This window comes from Pan troglodytes, chromosome 7 (genome assembly GCF_028858775.2).
Source record: "Pan troglodytes isolate AG18354 chromosome 7, NHGRI_mPanTro3-v2.0_pri, whole genome shotgun sequence".
Lineage (NCBI taxonomy): Eukaryota > Metazoa > Chordata > Mammalia > Primates > Hominidae > Pan > Pan troglodytes.
Genome location: NC_072405.2, coordinates 71,634,479 through 71,650,204, shown reverse-complemented (window position 1 = coordinate 71,650,204; position 15,726 = coordinate 71,634,479). Strand labels below are relative to the sequence as shown.

Here is a 15,726-nt window from a genome sequence, read left to right as displayed (position 1 = left end):
AAAATTAGCCAGGTATGGTGGCATATACCTGTAGTCCCAGCTACTTGGGAGACTGAGGTGGGAGAATTGCTTGAATCTGGGAGGCAGAGATTGCAGTGAGTCGAGATCATGCCACTGCCCTCCAGCCTGGATGAGGAAGCGAGACTCTATCTCAAAATAAATAAATAAACAAACAAACAAACCAAAAACCAAGAAACAACAACAATGAAAAACTTATTTCTCCTGCCTAACTAAAATTTTGCTTCTTTTGACTAGTAACTCCCCATTTCCTTTCTTACTTTCCCTCCCCACCCCTGGTAACCACCGTTCTATTCTCTACTTTTATGAATTTGGTTTCTTTCAGATTCAACGTATAAGTGAGACCATGCAGTATTTGTCTTTGTGTGCCTCGCTTACTTCGTTTAACATCATGTCCATCAGCTTCATTCTTGTTGTCATAAATGACAGAATTTCCTTCGTTTTAGAGGCTGAATAGTATTCCATTGTGTATATACCACATTTTCTGTATCCATTCATTCATTGATGAACATTTAGGTTGAGTCCGTATCATGTTATCGTGAATAATGCTGCAGTAAACATGAGAGTGCAGCTATCTTTTCCACATATGTATTTCAATTCTTTTGGCTATATATCAAGAAGCAGAATTGCTGGATTATATGGTGGTTCTATTTTTAGTCATTTGAGGCACCTCCATACTATTTTCCATTATGGCTGTACTAATGTGTGCTCCTACCAGCAATACATAAGGGGTCCCTTTTCTCTACATTCTGACTAACACCACAAATAAACTCACACATTTATAGTCAGTTGATTTTTGACAAAGGTGCCAAAGACATACAATGGGGAAAGGGCAGTCTCTTCAATAAATGGTGCTGGGAAAATCAGATATCCACATTCAGAAGAGTAAAATTGGATCTCCATCTCACATCATATTAAAAAATAATCTCAAAATTGATTGAAGACTGAAATAGCAGAGCTGAAACTGTAAAACTACTAAAAGAATATATAGGGGGAAGCTTCACAACAATGCTCCGGGCAATAAATTTTTAGATAGGTTCCCAAAAGCACAGGCAACAAAAGCAAAAAATAGACAAATGGGATTTCATTAAACAAAGCTTCAGCACAGCAAAGGAAACAATTAACAAAATGAAAAGATAACTCAAGGATGGAAGAAAATATCTGCAAACCATATGATATAGTTTTGATATTTGTCCCCTCCAAATCTCATGTTGAAGTGTCATCTCCAGTGTTAGAGGTGGGAGATAGCAGTGTTTGTGTCATGAGGATGGATCCCTTATAAATAGCTTGATGCCCTCCCCACAGAAATGAGTGAGTTCTCACTCTATTAGTTCACCTGAGAGCTGATTGCTTAAAAGAGCATGACGTCTCTCTTGCTTCCACTCTTGCTATGTGATGTGCCTCCTCCCGCTTTGCCTTCCATCATGAGTAAAAGCTTCCTGAGTCCTTTCCAAAAGCTGAGCAGGTGCCGGCACCATGTTGCTTGTACACCCTGCAGAATCATGAGCCAAATAACTGACTATCTTTTCTTCATAAATTACCCAGCCTTGGGTATTCCTTTATAACAATGCAAAACAGACTAACACACCATACATCTGATAAGGGATTACTATTCAAAATATATAAGGACCCCAAACAAGTCAACAAGAAAATCAATAACCCAATTAAAAAATGAGCAAAGGGCCTGCACAGACATTTCTCAAAAGAAAAATTTAAAAAGGCCAACAGGTTCATGAAAAACTGCTCAAAATCAGTAATTATTAGGGAAATGCAAATTAAAATCACAATGAGATATCACCTTACACTGTTTGAATGGAAGACACACTTTTTATTCTCTTCTGATATCACTAACTGCTAGTTTTTAGTCTTAGTTGGTTTATCAAGCAGGAAATTTCATCCAGTTTGAGGTGGTGGGATCGTGATGCAGTGGTAGTTTTTAAAACATCTTTCAAGTTATCACTGAAAGACAAATGGACCAACCACCACAGTGAAAGGAAAAAATATGCATGACAATCATCCTCAAGAAAACTGGATGACAGAAAATCTTCCCAAATCACGAATTCATGCATATCAGCCAAACCCCTACCAGCAACAGGACTGGTGAGGGATCAGCAGTTGTATAGTGCAAGTGATAGAAAAATGAAAAGCAGCCAGGAGCGGTGACTCACACCTGTAATCCCAGCAATTTGGGAGGCCGAGGCGGGTGGATCACTTGAGGTCAGGAGTTCAAGACCAGCCTGTCCAACATGGTGAAACCCCGTCTCTACTAAAAATACAAAAATTAGCTGGGTGTGGTGGTGAGTGCCTGTAATCCCAGCTACTTGGGAGGCTGAGGCATGAGAATCACTTGAACCCAGGAGGTGGAGGTTTCAGTAAGCCGAGATCAGGCCACTGCACTCCAGCCTGGGCGACACAGTGAGACCTCCCTGTGGGAAAAAAAAAGAGAGAGAGAGAGAAAGAAAAATGACTACACTTAGCTTTTGCTTTATGCACTCATTTTACAACTTAACCCTCTGACTAATATTTGACACCATTGTAGAAGACAGTGTCCATATGGCCTCTTTCATAAAATAGATGACAAGAACTTGGAGACACAAGGGGATGTAAAGTCTCTGAGCACAAATGGCAAATCAGTGCTGATGTGAATGGCCCTAAACATGAAATATATTGGAAAAAATGTACTGGGCTCATAGTCTCAATTTTAATAATTCAACCCAAGTAACATGAGGCTTTCTTGCTTCCAACTCAAACCTCATGTCAACCCAGTACCATACTCAGAAAAACCCATAAATCTGACTCCAAAAAGCCCTAAGGGGTAATACAAGTCTTAGTTGAAGTTTTTATTTTTATGAGGTTCTGGAGGAGGGGGCTATTGCATTGTCAAAAATATGCTCAGATTTCATAACACACTCACCATACATTGTTCCTCCTCCTCCTCTTTTTTTTTTTAAAAAAAGAAAAGAGCTCATTTATTTGGTAAACTGAAAACTAATAATAGCCCTAATTAAACACTTTACTTCTCTCACTATAGAGCAAAGTAAGAACAAATGAAAGCATGTCAATCCCTAATGTTAAGTGAATTATCCAGAATGATATAATTTACAGCTGGTGGATCTGAACACTGACTCTGAAAACCCAGGCTCTTCTCACTCCATTACACCTCACTACTACCAAGGTGACCCTCAAGTGAATCATGAGTTCCAAATCCTCTTAATTTGTTTTTCTTTATCACTTTTATTTAGGTGCCTTGTATATTATTGACCTTTTAGTTTTTTAATTAAAACAAACCCAAAATTTTTTTTTTCTGTTCACCTCTTCATTCTTACTCACTGCCATGGTTTTAAAATCTCCTCCCAAATTTCTAGTTTTTTGTTTGTTCAGAAGTTAATCCAAATACACTCCCATTATCACCTGCCTGTCTTTATTATCACTTTCCATCTAAAATTTACAAATTTTATTTGGAGCTTAATTTCTAGAAATGTGCCAGAAGCAACTTTTTTCCAAAGCTGGGTGGGGTGGGGGAAGGAATTTTTTTCTTAATATTTCTTTCAGTAAACAGTTCTATTGCCTCCCAAGCTGGTCTTCATAAGACAGCCTCAGGGAGAACCTCTGCTAAGGCAGTGTGGAAAGGAAGTGTGGCACTGGAGCCCCCACACAGAGTCCTCACTGGGGCACTACCTAGTGGAACTGTGAGAAGAGGGCCACCATCCTCCAGACCCTAGAATGGTAGATCCACCAACAGCTTGCACCGTGTGCCTGGAAAAGCTGCAGGCACTCCATACCAGCCTGTGAAAGCAGCCGCAGAGGCCATACCCTGCAGAGCTACAGAGGAGGAGCTGCCCAAGGCCATGGGAGCCCACCTCTTGCATCAGCATACCGTGGGTGTGAGACATGGAGTCAAAGGAGATCATTACGGACCTTTAAGATTTAATGACTGCCCCATTAGGTTTTGGACTTGCATGGTGTCTGTGGCCTCTTTGTTTTGGCCAATTTCTCCCATTTTGGAATAGGAACATTTACCCAATACTTGTACCCCCCATTGTATCTTGGAAATAACTAACTTGCTTCTGATTTTACAGGCTCATAGGTGGAAGGGACATACCTTGTCTCAGATGAGACTTTGGACTTGGACTTTCGTGATAATGCTGGAATGAGTTAAGACTTGGGGGGACTGTTGGGAAGGCATGATTGGTTGTGAAATGTGAAAAGGACAGGAGATTTTGGAGGGGCCAGGGCAGAATGATATGGTTTGGCTGTGTCCCCACCTAAATCTCGTCTTGAATTGTAATCCCCAAGTGTAGAGGGAGGGACCTGATGGGAGGTGATTGGATAATGGAGGTGGTTTCGCCATGCTGTTCTCATGATAGTGAGGGAGCTCTCATGTGATCTGATGGTTTTAAAAGGGGCAGCTTTCCCCTGCGCACTCTGTCTCTCTCCTGCCACCATGTAAGCCGTGCCTTCATTCCCTTTCACCTTCTGTCATGATTGTAAGTTTTCTGAGGCCTCCCCAGTCATGCAGAACTATGAGTTAATTAAACCACTTTCCTTTATAAATTACCCAGTTTCAGGTAGTATCTTTTTAGCAGTGTGAAAAAAGACCAATACAGACAGCTTCTAGCAATTTTACATCACTTTTATGTTCAATGGGAATATTTACAACATAGGTCAACCTAGTTATCATGTTAAATAGAAGGTGTGGACCAGTGGTTCTCAGTCTTGAGAGTGCATAAGAATCACCTGCAAAACTTGTTCACAGACTTTTGGGCCCACCCAAGAGTTTCTGATTCAGTCTGAGGTGAGGCTTGAGAATTTGCATTTCTAACAAGCTCCCAGGTGATGCTGATGCTGCTGATTTGGGTACCTCTCTTTTGAAAACTATTATAATGTTTCTAATATTTTAACTATTTTTGGCTTTATGGAAGTATAGTTGAATACAAATTTTATATATCTATGGTGAACAACTTGATGTTTTGATTTACATATAAATTCTGAATTGATTGTCCACTCTTCTTAAAGTTTCTTATATCACTCTAGCCTTTTCTCCTTCCTACCTCTCTAAACTCCCAACCTACCTTTCCTTCTTCCCCCTTGTGTTTACCATTTCCTCCATCTTCCTTCTACCACATATCTCTATGACATTTATGATATAGATCAGTTTAGCTTTTCTTTGTTTTCAGTTCGGCAACAACCCTAGTCCCTGCTCAGCACAACAGACACAGAGCAGTGTGAACAAAGGTCCTCCCTTCCCTCTCAGGCACCAGCTGAGCAGCTTCTACTGTAGCATTCATCTATACCACTGTGTGGATTCTCATTCATCTACTCTCTTGCTTCTTAGCCTTGTTTAATTCCCCAGCTCTTACCATGCAGCCATTTTGAATAAACTCTTGTAAAGTACAGAGGACAGACAGTTGAAATATCCACTTCTCACCATTAAGCATGCAACAGGATATGCTTGTGCCACGCCCATCTAATTGGGGTTTATTTGCTTAATATTAAAATGCTCTCAGATATACACAAGCCATCTGCTTTTCCTCCAGATTCACTGAGCCCTGATGCATTAAGCATCTGTAGAGCTATTTCATTTTATGTCATTAAGGATGGGAATGTGCAAATGTAAATACCAATTGGAAAGCTTAAGTAGTTTTTCAAATTTTTCAATCATGCTGTTTATTATTATTCTGGATTAGTCTACTTTAGGTACAATTTCACAGTATCATCAAAGTCCTACTCCAATATTTAGATCCCAAATGACAAATTTAATGGCCTTAGTTAACACCCCAATGATGTAGGCTTAATTTTATGGTTCACCTATTTTTGCTATTTACTTTCCTGAGCTTGAGCCAAGCTGAAAAAACTATAAGAAAGCAGAGTCTGATTTTCCATGAAATAAAATGCCACCTTCCTTGTAAAGGGAAAACCTAGATTTTCCTAAGATGACACTTGAAAGGACTCTCCAGATGGAGATGGAGGAAATGTAGGTTACATTTCTCTTCTCTTGGTTAATGCCTTAGTCAAATTCCCTTCAAGGAGATGCTCCTTCTTTGGAATGTTCCAGTTCAAATGAGGAGCTGAAACTCTGCTCTCAGTAGCCTTTGACACTGCTGGTTAAAGATCATAACATTTAATGAATGAATGAATGAATGAATGAATGAACTTGAAGTGTCCAAACAGGTTTTATGAGGAAAGCCTAAAATGTCTCCTTCCTTGATCTGTGGTGCCTAGCCACTCAATCCTTTTTCCCAGAGATGACCAGTGCAACTGATTTCTTTTACATCATTCCTGAGACATTCTACACTTAGACAAATCATCATACAATCCCTTTCCCACTTTTCACGAACATGGTGGCATACTGCACCTACTTCTGCATGTGGCTTTGCCCCTTACCCTATCTTGGAAATACTGCAGCACACAGACTCCATTCTTTTCTGATAGCTGCATAATGACCCATTGCATGGCAGTACCATAATTTATGTAAGCAGTTTTCCCCTGGTAGGCATTTGGGTTGTTTCTAATCTTTTCTTACTACCAAAATGCTTCGATGAAAGCAGTGAATGACTTTTTTACACATATGTGGGTACATTTGCAGGACAACTTTCTAAAAATTTCTGGGTCGAAGGGTATGTGCATCTTTAATGTTAACACATGGTGACAAATCTACACTACTGATATTCCAATTTAAAGTCTTCCCAAAGTAATCAATGCATTTAAAGAGCTTATAAAAGGCTCTGGAATAATGTAAGGGCATTAAACCAGTGACCTGAAGTTAGATAAGATGGTTTATAAGCTATGGGGCATGCTTCTTTCATTTGTGCTTTTCTTCCTGGCTCTCAACTTGCTTTTACAGGGCAGAAATTATCTCAATGAGAAAAGGTAGTTACTTCTACCCCCTTATCTGCCTCATTCATTTCTCTAAGTCACAAAGTAACATAGGCTGCCTTAGGTAATGCAACTCAAAGAAGAGAAAGTTACCAGGACTCTTTTAGCATAGTATTTTTCTCATTTCCATCCTTCCAACCCCAACATCCGGCCCAACCAGAACAAATACCAGAGGCCAAGGACAAGAGTGATTCGTTAGCAAAGGGGCCATAGAAGGCTGAAAAGGAGAAACAGGACATGTGAGAGATTTCTCTAGTGCCAGGAGAAAGGGGGCCATATGGTGCCTCTAGAGAATAATGTTGTGGTGGCATTATTTACTATCCTGGTTTACATGTTATCTTTGTAACATGCACAGAGGATGAAGATGAAGACAGTCACTATTATTCTATGGAAACTTAAAGTTTGAGTACATTTTCTTTTTCTCCTAATTTTCCAATTTTCTTAAGTGTTGGTAAAATCCTAATACATCAAATACACATTACAATGTAAAAAATACTAAACGAAACTATTTGTAATAAAAGGTTGTGTGGCAGAGTTTGCTATGTGTTCACTATATTCTATTTCCTTTTCTTTTTGGGCCACAGCTAGATCCTGTTTTTCTGCTTTCCTTGCTGTCTGGTGGGATACTATGATTATGTTCTGGCCTAAGGAATGTGGGCGGAAAGAGGTAATGCGAACGACTTCCAGGCCTGGCCCCTAAAAATTTCCCCATGCAATCACTCCTATTTTCACTCTTTTTTCTTTTGTACCTAGAGGCAAAAAAACAAAACAAAACAAAACCTTCAGGATCCTAGGCTTTCACAAAACCAGAACACAGAATGAGACTGGGTCCCTGAATCTGCTTGGAGGTGAGGTACTCAAGAAAGCTTGAGTTTTATGCCCTCATTAACCGGATGTTAGTTTTCCTTTCGGACTGGCCTCTGATGACAGATTGCTCTTATGCACGAAGGCAAGTATAGGATTCAACTTCGTTATGCAGCTTTCCCCAACCAGAAAAAAATCTTGCCTTTAACTAGCAGAAGGGATTAGGTAATTCTTTTTGAAAGAATTCTTTTGAAAGAATTTGCATGCTAGAATATACTTCTGAGTGTATAAACTCTATACTGGTGTCCTCCAGCCCTTGGAACCCATGGGCCACAGGTAGAGTGAATCATGGCTATATGAAAAACTTGACCTATGGCATGGGCAAGGGAAGGGGAGAAAAGGGAAAGTTGAAAGGGTGGGATGGGTGAGGGTGAGGGAACACTAACACTTGGAGGGGACTTATCGATATATCACGGCCTGTGTTGTCTGTTTTCCATAGCAACCCAATGGGACAGGCGTCAGCCTCTCTTTATATAAAGGCAAGAGAACTCAGGCCCTGGGAAGTTTCACTGATTCAAAAATATGGAGTAAATGAATAGTAGAACTGGCACTAAAGTAACATAGAGAGGGGCATCCCCAAGTATAAGAAATACAGAGAGATCAGAGATACAGGAAGGAAAAGTAAAGAATAAAAGAAAAGTGGTTGGGAGTGGTGGCTCATGCCTGTAATCCCAGCACTTTGGGAGGCTGAGGCGGGTGGATCACTTGAGGTCAGGAGTTTGAGACCAGTCTGGCCAACACGGTAAAACCCCGTCTCTACTAAATACAAAAATTAGCTGGGTGTGGTGGTGCATGCCTGTAATCCCAGCTACTCTGGGAGGCAGGAGGGTCACTTAAACCTGGGAGATGTAAGCTGCAGAGTGCTGAGGTCGTGCCACTGCACTGCAGCCTGGACGACAAAGCGAGACTCTGTCTAAAAGAAAAAAATAGAAGAAGAAGAAAAGAGAAGAAAGGGGGGTGGCGAGGGGAACAGCGCTGGGTATGGGCCCCGGATCTCAGTGGCACCTCAACTCCAGCTACTGATTCCTCTTTTTTCTGAACATATTTGCTCTGTACCAATGCCTGCAACTCAAGGAAATTGCTTGAGCTGTTTTTTATTCACCAGGACACTTTGTCCCTTAAAGACACGTTCAATTAAAGAGCTCTAAAAGGATTGCATTAACAGGAGATATCCAGTCTTCTTTTATTTTTCATCACCAAAATGACAAAGACAGAATCAAGCACCATTAGTGCTGATATTTCAGTTCATGTAAGTCTTCATTAGAGCTCTTTAATGTAACCATTTAAAGAGACATCAGCTTTTCAGAAAAACACTCTGAAAACAAACTTAATGAAGTCATTTCTACATAATCTGGAAGCAAAAATGTCTTTTGTGATTGAATTTCCTTTTCCGACATATTGACTAATGTCAGATTATTATGTGTCAGTGAGCTGAGCAAGCACATACTTTGCTCTGCATTGATATCTGTGTATTCTCAAAGGATTAAGATGGCACAAGCTGGGAGGAATGACATTAAATTTAATTTCTGCTCAAGCAGAGGAAGAGTGCAGTGCCCTTTTTCTTTGCCAACAATTCTGGTTTTTAAAGATACATGCAGTTCCTAGTATTTGCTGGTATTTTATACCCAAAGAGGTGGTATTGAGGTGATTAGCCTTACCCACTGCTATTAACACCTAACACCCTCTCATGGTTTCCTAGTGAATAAAACCTCAACTTCTTGCCTTGACCTACAAGGCTCTGAATAATCCAGCTACCTCCTACCTCCCACCTGTCCAGTCTCAAGCCTCTCTCCTAAACTTACTAGGCTCAACCACAGAGGGCTCCTCTCAGTTCCCTGAACATTGTTCACCTCTTTCCCATCTCATGGCCTTTGCACTTACTCTTTTCTCAGATTGGAAGGCATCTCCTGAGGTTCTCTGCATCACTGACTCCTCGTTCTTCAGGTCTCAGCTCAAATGCTGCTTCTTCAGAGAGGTGTTTTCTGGCCATCCTATTGAAGGTAGGGCACCACGATCTCACATCCTTTTCCCCTCTATCACACTGTTCTGTTAATTTTTGTAAAAAATGCTTTCTGGTTCTGTTCATTTTTTTGTAGCACTATAATGTAAATTTATTTTAATGAATTTACTTTTGCTCCAAGTTTACAATGAGAAAAGGTCTAGTTGGTCCCTCAATGTGTAATTACGACACTTCGAATGGATCAATTGTGTCCGTTTGGTGTAAGGCAAGCTCCAGAGCCTGGCACATTATAGAAGTTCAATAACTACTTGTTGAAAGATCGAATAAATAAAACTGCTGGTATAATAAGATCATGGCTTTTGATGAGCTTGGAGGATCTTAGAGGAAGAGAGAGGTGCTACAACACTGAAAATGGGAAATTCACATGAAAATTTTCAAAAAGTAAAATCAGATTTCACAAATCATAAATTGGTGAATTTAGTGGAAATTCCAGGTAAGATGCTAAGATAATTTATAACATTTTATACAAAGCAATGGCAATCTTTAGGAATCAATGTAAATTCTCAAACAGCACTGCCGGTTAAAAAAAACTCATGCTTTTCATAAAATTTATATATTAGACTGCACTAGAAAGATTAGGAAGATGTTGAATCTGGGGTTTAGAATGACACTCTAAAATAATGCATCACCTCAGTTCTTAGGAAGCACATGAGGCTTGACTGATGTGACAATTTGGCGATAATATCTTACTAATTCTTGCTTATTCAATAATTTGCAGCATCTGGATAAAAAGATGTTTGCATACTTGCAGATCACATGAATCTGAGAATAACCAATAAGTTGATTTTTAAAATATCAACATTTAAATTGATCATATTAGATTGAAATGATTTGCTGAATCAAACAAAATTAAGTGTAATAAAAGTCAATATAAGTGCCTGAAATCAAGTCTAAACATTCATTGAGCAGATACAAGATGAGGAATTTTTACTTAACACTTACCTTTGTGTGCAGGGCAGGGAATGATAACCTTATGGCTCCAGGTTAGAAAGATTTGATGGGAATGAACAAGGTAATGTGATTGCCAAAAAAGCTAATTAGATTCCTATTTACAAAGCACTCAGATAATTCATGATGTCATAGGTGTATTTAGGGTTCAATGTCTAATAATGGAAGTAATGCTAAATTTCTTAGGGTGTAGAAAGACCAATTCTGCCAAGTAGAACCAACATCTTCCACAGAGTAAATGTTCAATAATTATATATATATATTTTTCTTTTTATTAAAAAATGATTTTTTGAGACAGAGTCTCCCTCTGTTGGAGTGCAGTGGCATGATCTCAGCTCATCGCAAGCTCTGTGATTTGGCTTGGCTGTGTCCCCACCCAAATCTCATCTTAGATTGTAGCTCCCATAATTCCCACATGTTGTGGGAGTTATAGAATCATGGCGGTGGGTCTTTCATGTGCTGATCTTGTGATAGTGAATAAGTCTCATGAGATCTGATGGCTTTGTAAGGGGGAGTTACCCTACACAAGCTCTCTTCCTTGCCACCATGTAAGACATGACTTTGCTCCTCCTTTGCCTTCTGCCATGATTATGATGTCTCCCCAGCCATATGGAACTGTGAGTACATTAAACCTGGTATTTTTTTATAAATTACCCACTCTCAGGTATGTCTTTATTAGTAGAGTGAGAACAGACTAAAACAGTAAATTGATACCAGATGGTGGTGCACCTCTGTAAAGGTACCCGAAAATGTGGAAGTGATGTTGGAACTGGGTAACAGGTGGAACAGTTTGGAAGGCTCAGAAGAAGAAAGGAAGATGTGAGAAAGTTTGGAACTTCCTAGAAATTTGTTGAATGTCTTTGACCAAAATGCTCATAGTGCTATGGATGATAAAGTCCAGGCTGAGGTGGTCTCAGATGGAGATAAGGAACTTGTTGGGAACTGGAATAAAAGTCGTTCTTTACTCCAGTAAAGAGACTGGTGGCATTTTGCCCCTGTCCTAGAGATCTGTGGAACACTGAACTTGAAAGAGATGATTTAGCATATCTGGGGGAAGAAATTTCTAAGCGGTGAAGCATTCAGGAGGAAGCAGAGCCTAAAAGTTTGGAAGATTTGCAGCCTGATGATGTGATAGAAAAGAAAACCCCATTTTCTGGGAAGAAATTGAAGCTGTCTGCAGAAATTTGCATAAGTAATGAGGAGCTGAAATGCTAATCACTAAGACAATGAGGAAGATGTCTCCAGGGCATGTCAGAGATCTTCATAGCTGCCCCTCCCATCACAGGCCCAGAGGCCTAGAAGGAACAAATGGTTTCCTGGGCTGGGCCCAAAGCCCACCTGCTGTGTACATCCAAGGGACTTGGTGCCCTGCCTACCAGCAGCTCCAGCCTTGGCTAAAAGGGGACAAGGTACAGCTCAGGCTGTGGCTTCAGAGGGTGCAAGCCCCAAGCCTTGGCAGCTTCCATGTGGTGTTGAGCTTGTGGGTGCATAGAAGTCAAGAACTGAGGTTTGGGAATCTCCATCTAGATTTCAGAGGATGTATGGAAACACCTGGATATCCAGGCAGAAGTGTGCTGCAGGTGCGAAGCCCTCATGGAGACCCTCTGCTAGGGCAGTGGAGAAGGCAAATGTGGGGTTGGAGCCCTCACACAGGGTGCCCACTGAGGCACTGCCTAGTGGAGCTGCAAGAAGAGGGTCACCATCCTTCAGACCCCAGAATGGTACACCCACTGACAGATTGCACTGTGCATCTGGAAAAGCCATAGACACTCATCACCAGCCCATGAAAGCAGCTGGGAAGGAGGTTGTACCCTGCAAAGCCACAGAAGTGGAGCTGCCCAAGGCTGTGGGAGCCCACCTCTTGCATCAATGTGACCTGGACGTGAGACATGGAGTCAAAGGAGATCATTTTGGAAATTTAAGGTTTAATGACTGCCCCATTGGATTCCAGACTTGCATAGGGCCTATAGCCCTTTGGTTTTTGCCAATTTCTCCAATTTAGAACAGGAGTATTTACCCAATGCCTGTACTCCCCTTGTATCTAGAAAGTAACTAACTTGCTTTTGATTTTTACAGTCTCATAGGCAGAAGGGATTTGCCTTGTCTCAGATGAGACTCTGGAGTTGGGATTTTGTGTTAATGCTGGAACGAGTTAAGACTTTGGGGGACTGTTGGGAAGGCATGACTGTGTTTTGAAATGTGAGGACATGAGATTTGGGAGGGGCTGCGGCAGAATGATATGGTTTGGCTGTGTTCCCCACCCAAATCTCATCTTGAATTGTAGCTGTCATAATTCCCATGTGTTATAGGAGGGACCCAGTGGGAGGTTATTGAATCATGGGGGGGGAGGTCTGTCACGTGCTGTGCTCATGATAGTAAATTAGTCTCATGATATCTGATGGTTTTGTAAGGGGGAGTTCCCCTGGACATGATCTCTTCCCTGCTGCTATGTAAGACGTGCCTTTGCTCCTCCTTTGCCTTCTGTCATGATTGTGAGGCCTCCTCAGTCATGTGGAACTGTGAGTCCATCAAACCTCTTATTTTTTATAAATTACCCAGTCTCAGGTAGGTCTTTATTAGCAGTGTGAAAACAGCCTAATATACTCCACCTCCTGAATTCAAGGATTCTCATGCCTCAGCCTCCCAAGTAGCTGTGATTCTCCAAGAATCAAGTGATTCTCATGCCTCAGCCTCTCAAGTAGAATTACAGGCACACGCCACCACACCCAGTTGATGTTTTTTTTTTGTATTTTTAGTAGAGACGTGGTTTTGTCATGTTGGCCAGGTTAATCTTAAACTCCTGAACTCAAGTGATTCAGCCACCTCGGCCTCCCAAAGTGCTGGGATTATAGGCATGAGCTACCACACGCAGCCAATAATTATATATTGAGTGCACTTTTAGTAGGACATAATTGAACTTAGGTCTTAAACAATGTGGAAATATATCTAGCATTCAAGATGATATAACCATTATACACGAAGAGCTCCCAAATCATATAAGCATGAAAGAGCAGGGGCAATGCTTGGATAAGAGCAAGAAAGAAACACGTTGTGTGTAAGAGACAAGGCTGATAACCTATGTTGGGTCAGATAATGGATGAGTTTATATATCAAGATGAGAAATTTGGATCTGAGTCTTTATCCTATTTCAAGATTTTAAGCAGGGTGATAAAACAAGGCTCAGATTTCTTACTTTAGAAATATAATACTGAAAAGCAGAGTTTTGGGGGATGGGGGAGGGTCTAAGCTCCATGAAGAGACTATTTAATAAAGGGTACCATAATAAATGCAATGGCAGTGGGATTGCAGAGGAGGAGCAAAGAGATGATTAAGTTATTCTGACACAGGCAAAAGATGAAAGAGAAGAAAAATAATATATACTAGTCTGTAGTTTAAATCATAGCTATGATTAGATTATAGGAACATCTAATATGTGTTGTGCTTGATGTCATTCACTTTGGTAGGGAGGGCACAATGTTTGAGAGGCTGAATAAGAGACCTGAAGCCAGTGAATGAGACGCAGAGTTTATTGAGGGGACTTACATATGGGGCAGTCCAGTGATAGTGGGCTGGAGAGGAGGACTGCAACCACTTGAAAAAAGCATGCAGTTTATATGACATTTTCACTTATCACCGTTCTGCTAGCAACATCCACTTGGCAACACTCATTTAACCCAAAACAAAGGGCCTCAATCTCCTGCATGGGCTGCATTCCACAGGATGGACTAGGGGCTCAGATGTTCCTTATAGATAAGAGATGAATCTCCGGGTTGGCCACTCCTGGATTCTTTAGCACAGATCTCCAAATACACATTCTTCTTAAACCATAGGGTCATTCTTAGGGTATGCTTAAGTTAAGTTGTTGCTGTGAAATGTGTCTGCCATACAATATGATTTCCATTTGTCCAACGAGGCATAGGAATTCAAATCCTCATCCAAGGGAAAAGGCAGTCATATCAGCAATGTAAACTTTTCTTCCTAAAATTTGGCTTGTAAGTAGATAGACACTATGAGACTAGACTATATTTCTACTTTGATAAATGGAAATGGAAAAAAATGTATGAATTTTTATGTTGTTGTGCTTTCATCTCTAAGAGTAGAATCTGGAATATGTCACTAAAACAAGCCTCCCTGCTTCCTTTTAAATAAAGTTGTAGAACTACAAAAAGTTGCAAAAGCAATACAGAAAGTTCCCATAAAAGTTAACAGCCTCCTCCCCCTTTTTTTTTTCTGTGATGAATGAACTGTGAGGTGCTAGCAATTTGTTCAAGACAAATTCATTCACTGTTTTTGGGAAAGTCTGATCTGGGGATGGAATCCCAGTGCAAATGACTCAGGTCAGATGTTAAATGTTCTGTCAAATAATGTAAAGAATAAAGTGTTCTTTTAAATAATCTTTGTGGAGACTACAGTACTCTCATGTTAAAGGGATTTTACTCCCTGGCTGGGCTGTGGTGGAGGATGTTTTGAGGACCTGTCTCAGAGGCAATGAAGAAGTCAAAAGTGGGCAGATTTCCTTGGGAGCAACAAGATAGAGGCAGGGGGCAAGAAGAGTCTGATGGAGACCAGCCTGTGAAGGTGGATTCAGAATGTCTCTGGACTCATTGGTACCTGAGACCTACTTTAAGGTTTTCTTTTCTGGAGTATATTTACCACAAAACCTTAGTAACACTTGTTAGTTACAAAGGTTTGTTTCAACTTTGCTTGTGGAATCAAAAGAGAGGCCGAGTTCCTGTTTTGGGAAGAGGCAGGGTGGAGTGAGTGGCAGGGGTGAGATGTAATTGGAGTCAGGGGCATTGGTGGGGAAGCCCAGAGCAGCTGTCTGCAGTGGGCAGTGGCATCACCTGGGTACATTTGCAGAACATTTAAACGCTCTCCAGGGTTGCTCAGAAATTTCTAGGGGAGGGACCAGGTTTCCTATAGTCATGTAGCTTAAGACTTTTATTTGTGCATGAAATAGGGGGGTAATCCTCCAAAATCTGAAGAATTCAGGAACATTC

The 15,726-nt window shown here is 40.7% G+C and overlaps 1 protein-coding gene across 1 annotated transcript in view; it reads right to left on the bottom strand.

Annotated features, from left to right (window-relative positions):
• Positions 1 to 717: 717 nt before the first annotated feature.
• The window catches only part of NKAIN3 (sodium/potassium transporting ATPase interacting 3), a 750,443-nt gene continuing 735,434 nt past the window's right edge, over positions 718 to 15,726 (bottom strand). Inside the window, exons 6-7 of the transcript XR_001720209.4 lie at positions 9,640 to 10,540; positions 718 to 1,510 (exon numbers count right to left, since the gene is read on the bottom strand). The gene's annotated coding sequence lies outside the window, so the exon portion shown is untranslated. The remainder of the gene's footprint in view (positions 1,511 to 9,639; positions 10,541 to 15,726) is intronic.